We start from the raw sequence: 8,663 nt of genomic DNA, 5'->3' as shown, positions 1-8,663 counted from the left end.
CCTTTATGCATGCTATAGACCTCTCTACTCTATACAACATTCAACTTTTAAATCTCTTTTAAATTTGCTCTGTTGCTGCAAAGTCCTTAAATATTCCTCAGGTCAAAATTGAGACCATCGTCTGAGCCTATTGCAATGGGACACTATCATTCCAATTAAAAACTAAATAGACTTTATTAAAACATGCTCTTTGAATGGCAATAAAACTGAGATTAATTAGATGGCCATTGACATATACAGTCTGTAAATCACCAACAAACAAATTGTTTGGCCTTCCAACAGTAAAGTAAATGTCACCGGTTGCTTCCGTCACCCTCATTATCATACGAGAGGCCAGGGGACTGACGTCAGAGACCTCTAATAAAACATTTAAAAATGAGGACATACGTCAGTACGTTTGTTGGAAAATGTTACCTTCTAATGAACACACCCCCACCTGTCTCTCCAGCGTCTCAGCCAATGGCTACGTCTGCCAGTGTCTAGGCCTATTTGGTATTGACGCACACATAAAAAAGGGTTTATTGCAGGACTAGGCAAAAGTGAAAGCCCAAATATAACATCCTGCCAGAAGAAGGCCATTGAACAGTTTGAGAATCAATCAAACTGATTAAATGACCCATGGCAAACCCTGCTCTGACTTAAACTGAATTCAAATGTCATCTGGGCCAATGGGCCTTCTGGAGGCGTATAAAATCCTTTATAGGCATACAGTGCCTTCAGAAAGTATTCATACCCTTGACTTATTCCAGATTTTGTAGTGTTACAGCCTGAATTCAAAATGGATAAAATTGACTTTTTTTCTCATCCATATACACACAATACCCTACAAGAGGCATGTTTTTAGAAATTTTTGACAATTTATTGAAAATGAAATACAGAAATATCTCATTTACATATGTATTTACACCCCTGAGTCAATACATGTTAGAATCAGCTTTGGCAGCGATTACAGCTGTGAGTCTTTATGAGTAAGTTTCTAGGAGCTTTGCACAAGTTGGTTGTTGATCATTGCTAGACAGGCATTTTCAAGTCTTGCCATAGATTTTCAAACTGTAACTAGGCCACTGAGGAACATTCAATGTCGTCTTGGTAAGAAACTCCACTGTATATTTGACCTTGTGTTTTAAGTTATTGTCCTGCTGAAAGATGAATTTGTCTCCCAGTGTCTGTTGGAAATCAGACTGAACCAGGTTTTCCTCTAGAATTTTGCCTGTGCTTAGCTCTATTCCATTTATTTTTATCCTAAAAAACTATTTTAGTACTTGCCGATGACAAGCAGCATACCCATAACATGGTGCAGCCACCACCATGCTATGAAGAGTGGTACTCAGTGATGTGTTGCGTTGGATTTGCCCCAAACATAACGCTTTCTATTCAGGACTTAAAGTTAATTTCTTTGCCACATTTTTTTGCAGTATTACTTTAGTGCCTTATTGCAAACAGGATGCATGTTTTGGAATATTTTTATTCTATACAGGCTTCCTTCTTTTCACTCTGGCATGTAGGTTAGTATTGTAGAGTAACTACAATGTTGTTGATCCATCCTCAGTTTTCTCCTATCACAGCCATTCAACTCTGTAACTGTTTTAAATTCACCATTGGCCTCATGGTGAAATCCCTGAGCAGTTTCCTTCCTCTCCAGCAACTGGCTTAGGAAGGACGCCTGTATCTTTGTAGCGATTGGGTGTATTGATATACCATCCAACATGTAATTAATTCACCATGCTCAAAGGGATATTCAATGTCTGCTTTTTTATATGTATTTTTTATCACCAATAGGTGTCCTTCTTTGCGAGGCATTGGAAAACCTCCCTGGTCTTTGTGGTTGAATCTGTGTTTGAAATTCACTGCTCGACTGAGGGACCTTACAGATAATTAATTGTATCTGGGGGGTACAGAGATGAGGTAGTCATTCAAAAGACTTGTTAAGCTAATTTTTACTCCTGACCTTGTTTAGGCTTGCCATAACAAAGGGGTTGAATACTTATTGACTCAAGATTTCAGCTTTTCATTTTTAATTAATTTGTAAAAATGTCTAAAAACATAATTCCACTTTGACATTATGGGATATTGTGTGTAAACCAGTGAAAAAAACGAAATTTAATCAATTTTAAATTCAGACTGTAATGCAACAAAATGTGGAAAAAGTCAAGGGGTGTGAATACTTTCTGAAGGCACTGTATCTCCATAACTTTGATTCTCATTTTCTTCTGTTGTAGTACGATCTTAATTTCATCACCCTGTTGCAGGATAAGTGGGGTTTAATAAGGCTTCTGAAGTTTGTAATTTCCACTTTTAAATTTCAGACTTGATTTTCCCTTACAAAAAATCTATCAACCCCTACAAAAATGTCAATGAATTATAATCCACATTTCCTGTTGCTGCAGGATTTTTTTCCTGCTCTAGCAAACTGGCTCAAATTAAGATCCTACATCTGTAGGACATATCAGTCAGATATTGTATTGTAGTATAAATATCAAAATGAATATAAAGATTTTTTTATGTGTTATACTGTATGTGTTAAATGTGATTTACTTTAAGAGAAGTTTGCATACATTTTAACATCAGCCCCAGTGCAACTCAGGGGGAATTCAGACCTCAGTTACGCGCATGTAAATAGAACTTAATTCCCTTTTCATGCACTTTTCTCCCTAACCATTTCCCTGTTTCTCTGCTAGGTTTTATGGGTATTATGACACCTCCACTGTGGAGCTCTATTCCACCACCTCTTTGCGCGAGGAAACTATAAATAAAGTCGAGCAACCTCTCGGTTTCAAGTGGAAAAACATCTTATTTTCAGATAGAAATAACACCATTCTCCATAAGAGCTATTGATAAGAGTTAGGTAAATGAGTAATCAGTTTGCATAGGGGGATAGTAAATAAATGACAATTGTTATAGATACATTTTACCTTATGATCGCTGGAGACAAATGTGAAACCAGTCATATGGCAGCAAACTGAAGCATATAACCATGACAGGTAGGTTATGTGTCCCCCGTTTCCAGAGTGAAATATTAAATGCTGTGCCTTTATGCAGAATCTAAATTGTATAGCCCTATAACTTAAAGGGATGAATCTTGGAGATGCAAGCCAAATTAGACGACAAGCCAACATTGTGCAGAGTGACAGTTGAGCCAAATTTCACCTTGTGCACTCTATAATGTTTTAATTTCACAATTTTTTTAAACAATTTGTATCATGTTAAATATTAGCTACTATTGATAGCCACCATCATTAATACCCACACACATTTTTAACTCTCACTTTAGTGTTAGTTCCCTTCAATTTGTAGTCTACATTTGGCATCATTCCATTACATTCAATTGTTCCCGTTCTTTCCTCTGTCACGTGCATGTGGTTGATCCTGAGGTTTGCTAGCAATAGTGGATAATATTTAACATATTACAAGTTGTTCAATAATTTGGGACATGTAGCCCACACCTAAAATAAGGGCTGTGTTTCGTGTAGGTTTACCCTGGCGTGACGTTTTGAAAACCGTGTGAATCTCTCTAGGACAAGGTGACTTTTACCAATATATTCACCTGTACACAATTCACCCACAAAAACAAAGCCTGGCAGTCAACTGGACTGGACCGTTGTCATATCAGTTCTATGATCAGTTAGGATTAGGGAAGATTAACATTTTATAGGAATATTGGTCAACACTTATTGTTGCAGTTTTCTCCCCTTCTAGTATTTAATGGATTGATCAACTGAATGGCAACTTTCAGGATTAACCAAATCACTGTGTTGTTGATTCACCAGTATATTCTGTGTGTAAAGACTCTCCAAACCTGTTTTTTATGAAGTAGGTAGATTCCTAAATACACTGAACAAAAATATAAACGCAACATGTAAAGATTTGTTTCATGAGTTGAAATAAACGATCCCAGAAGTGTTCCATATGTGTTTACATCCTTGTTAGTGACCATTTCTTATTTGCCAAGATAATCCATCCACCATTGACAGCAGTAGCATATCAAGAAGCTGATTAAACAGCATGATTATTACACAGGTGCACCTTGTTCTGGGGACAATATAAGGCCACTCTAACATGTGCAGTTTTGTCACACAACACAATGCCACCGATGTCTCAAGTTTTGAGGGAGAGTGCAATTGGCATGCTGACTGCAGGAATGTCCACCGGCGCTGTTGCCAGAGAATTGAATGTTAATTTCTCTACCATAAGCTGCTTCCAACATAATTTTAGAGAATTTGGCAGTACGTCCAACCGGCCTCACAACCGCAGACCACGTCTAACCACGCCAGCCCAGGACCTCCATTCCATCTTCTTCACCTGTGGGATCGTCTGAGACAAGCCACCTGGACAGCCGATGAAACTGTGGGTTTGCACAACTGAATAACTTCTGCACAAACTGTCAGAAACGTCTCAGGGATGCTAATCTGCATGCTTGTCATCCTCACCGGGGTCTTGACCTTACTGCAGTGGGCAAATGCTCACCTTCGACGGCCACTGGAATGCTGGAGTAATGTGCCCTTCATAGATAAATGCCGGTTTTAACTGTACCGTGCAGATGGGAGATGAGATCCTGAGGCCCATTGTTGTGCCATTCATCTGCTGCCATTCACTTGTTTCAGCATGATAATGCACGGCCCCATGTTGCAAGAATCTGTGTACAATTCCTGGATGCCGAAAGTGTCCCAGTTCTTCCATAGCCTGCATACTCACCAGACATGTCAACCATTGAGCATGTGTGGGATGCTCTGGATCGACGTGTACGACAACGTTTTCCAGTTCCCACCAATATCCAGAAACTTTGCACAGCCATTGATGAGGATTGAGACAACATTCCACAGGCCACAATCAACACTATCTGTTGCGCAGCATGAGGCAAATGGTGGTCACACCTGATACTGACTGGTTTTCTGATCCACGCCCCTACCGTTTTTGAAGGTATCTGTTACCAATATATTCGTGAAATCCATAGATTAGGGCCTAATAAATGTATTTCAATTGACTGATTTCGTTATATGAACTGTAGCTCAGTCAGATCTTTGAAATTGTTGTATGTTGCGTTGATATTTTTGTTCAGTGTACGTTCGTAACCATAAATAATCTACAAGATTAGAGAATTTTTGAATCTACCAATTGCTGCTGAAACGGAGATATGCATATGGCTATATTTTGATGGCTTTCTTTCATTGATTACATTTACATTTTAGTCATTTAGCAGACACTCTTCTGAACCCGTTCTCTATATATATTATTGAGTCTGTTTGAGAAAATTCTAATTAAAGGTACACACTGTATTTAAAGGGATGGCTTTTGATAAATGTACTGAAAACCCCATTAAATGAAAACTCCATGAGGAAATCTGTTGGAAGGCAAGTGGGAGGGTTTTCAGCGGTTAAAAAATGAAGAAGAAAATGATGTTTTATTGTGACATACTCAGTGTGCGTAAGGGAGCCACTCCTAAGAGCTTGTTGTGCACCTGTATAAGTCTGAATACCAAAATACTGAGAAGTGCCCGTAGGAAAGGCGTTCATTTACTAAATCTGAATCGGGCCCTTGATGAATAGTCCAAATAATCCAATGTGAGACAACAACATGACACCTCCACCAAGAGAGTAACATTGACTGATATTCATAAACACCTCAATCCTCATGTAGTGGACAGTGGGGTGGGTTGAGCCAAACGGGTAAATTGAGCCACCCTTGTTTCTAGGAAACCATACACAAAATGAATAATCTGACCAAATATTATACCAAAAAGAGGTAAGTTAGGTTGAAAAAACACATTTTCACCAAGTTAAATGAATTCATTATGTTAAGAGGTTTCATGATTCGTGTATCTAAATCAAAGTAGATACTTTTAAGATTGTTCTATAAATCAGTTGGGGTCTCTATACGCTTCAATATGAGGTCTTAAACCTAGCATGAAAGTGAATCCTGTGTGGGCTAATTAAGTAAGTTGAGCCAATGGCCATGGGGTGAGTTGAGCCAATGGCCATGGGGTGAGTTGAGCCAATGGTCATGGGGTAAGTTGAGCCAATGGCCATGGGGTAAGTTGAGCCAATGGCCATGGGGTAAGTTGAGCCAATGGCCATGCGGTAAGTTGAGCCAATGGCTGAGCCAATCGCAAGTTGAGCAAATTTTCTTCCCAGGCGTAATGCAAGGCATTATTGCTGGGATACGACGTAACTACCGGCCTGGACTATGTTCAAAGTGTTAAAAAAAGCACAAAGTGTTTGTTTGGTGTTAAGCCAGTGTTAAAATATGATTAAAATTATTAAAAGACAAAAAAGTGATTGTGATTGTGGTAATATTTCATTCAGTACAGAAATGTGTAGAAGGCTTAATTTACCTTGTCCCATGGCTAAACATACCCTATACCCGGACAAGCTATGTTTTATAAACTGTTATGTTTACATTAATTCTGATTACTTCCAGGAATACACAACATCCTGAAATCGGAAGTTTACATGCACCTTGGCCAAATACATTTAAAAAAATTTCACAATTACTGACATTTAATCCTAGTAAAAATTCCCTATTTTAAGTCAGTTAGAATCACCACTTTATTTTAAGAATGTGAAATGTCAGAATAACAGTATTGCGAATTATTTATTTCAGCATTTATTTCTTTCATCACATTCCCAGTGGGTCAGAAGTTTACATATTAGTATTTGGTAGCATTGCCTTTAAATTGTTTAACTTGGGTCAAACGTTTTGGGTAGCCTTCCACAAGCTTCCCACAATAAGTTAGGTGAATTTTGGCCCATTCCTCCTGACAGAGCTGGTGTAACTGAGTCAGGTTTGTAGGCCACCTTGCTTGTACACACTTTTTCAGTTCTGCCCACACATTTTCTATAGGATTGTGGTCAGGGCTTTGTGATGGCCACTCCAATACCTTGACTTTGTTGTCCTTAAGCCATTTTGCCACAACTTTGAAAGTATGCTTGGGGTCATTGTCCATTTGGAAGACCCATTTACGACCAAGCTTTAACTTCCTGACTGATGTCTTGAGATGTTGCTTCAATATATCCACAAAATGTATCCTTCCTCATGATGCAATCTATTTTGTGAAGTGCACCAGTCCCTCCTGCAGCAAAGCACCCCCACAACATGATGCTACCACCCCTGTGCTTCACGGTTGGGATGGTGTTCTTCGGCTTGCAAGCCTCCCCCTTTTTCCTCCAAACATAACAATGGTCATTATGGCCAAACAGTTCTATTTTGTTTCATTAGACCAGAGGACATTTCTCCAAAAAGTACAATCTTTTTCCCCATGTGCAGTTGCAAACCGTAGTCTGGCTTTTTTTATGGCGGTTTTGGAGCAGTGGCTTCTTCCTTGCTGAGCGGCCTTTCAGGTTATGTCGATATTGGACTCGTTTTACTGTGGAAATAGATACTTTTGTAGGTGTTTCCTCCAGCATCTTCACAAGGTCCTTTGCTGTTGTTCTGGGATTGATTTGCACTTTTCACACCAAAGTACGTTCATCTCTAGGAGACAGAACGCGTCTCCTTCCTGAGCGGTATGATGGCTGCGTGGTCCCATGGTGTTTATACTTGCGTACTATTGTTTGTACAGATAAACGTGGTACCTTCAGGTGTTTGGAAATTGCTCCCAAGGATGAACCAGACTTGTGGAGGTCTACAATTTTTTTCTGAGGTCTTGGCTGATTTCTTTAGATTTTCCCACGATGTCAAGCAAAGAGGCACTGAGTTTGAAGGTAGGCCTTGAAATACATCCACAGGTACACCTCCAATTGACTCAAATGATGTCAATTAGCCTATCAGAAGCTTCTAAAGCATTACATCATTTTCTGGAATTCTCCAAGCTGTTTAAAGGCACAGTCAACTTAGTGTATGTAAACTTCTGACCACTGGAATTGTGATACAGTGAATTATAAGTGAAATAATCTGTCTGTAAACAATTGTTGGACAAATTACTTGTGTCATGCACAAAGTAGATGTCCTAACCAACTTGCCAAAACTATAGTTTGTTAACAAGAAATTTGTGGAGTGGTTGAAAAACGAGTTTTAATGAGTCCAACCTAAGTGTATGTAAACTTCAGACTTCAACTGTATATGTAGATATCTTTGTTAGAAAGAGTACTATATTTCCCTTGATGGAGTTATGCTGAATGTAAAAATTCGCTCACCTTACCCCACTCTCCCCTAAATAACCTCCCACTAACTGCTTTCAATGCATTGAACAGCGACCAATGAGTCCTGTGTTTGGATAGGAAGCTGGGGTGAAGGAGCTAAATGCTATTCCATAAAGCCTGCAAGTCACGCATTGAGTCGGTTAATTTGATGAATGTGAAGTCACAGAGCATGTTGATTAATGAATAAAATAAACAGCCATTTGTCTGCCCTAGTCTATCCACCTGATCCCCCTCCACAGGCAGATGAGAGGAGGGCGTTCTGAACACCTGGGCAAATCCAATTTACGGATTCAGTAAAACTAGTCAATCAATCCACCGGGATGGTAAAATAGGTCTTTGGCCCTGACGCATAGACCCACGGTCCTTTTTATAGTTCCCAATAACTCACCTGAGTGACTGGATGTTGATTTATCATACAGAGAGAGAGAGAGTGTGAGATCAGATGGGCCTATGGTAGTGTCACCCTATTGTGGTGACACTAAGGACGGAGTGGGGACGTGAGGTGGAGTGGGGGCAGTCGATGGGGTA

This window comes from Salmo salar, chromosome 13 (genome assembly GCF_965601325.2).
Source record: "Salmo salar chromosome 13, fSalSal1, whole genome shotgun sequence".
Taxonomy (NCBI): domain Eukaryota; kingdom Metazoa; phylum Chordata; class Actinopteri; order Salmoniformes; family Salmonidae; genus Salmo; species Salmo salar.
Note: the sequence above shows the minus strand (reverse complement) of the source record.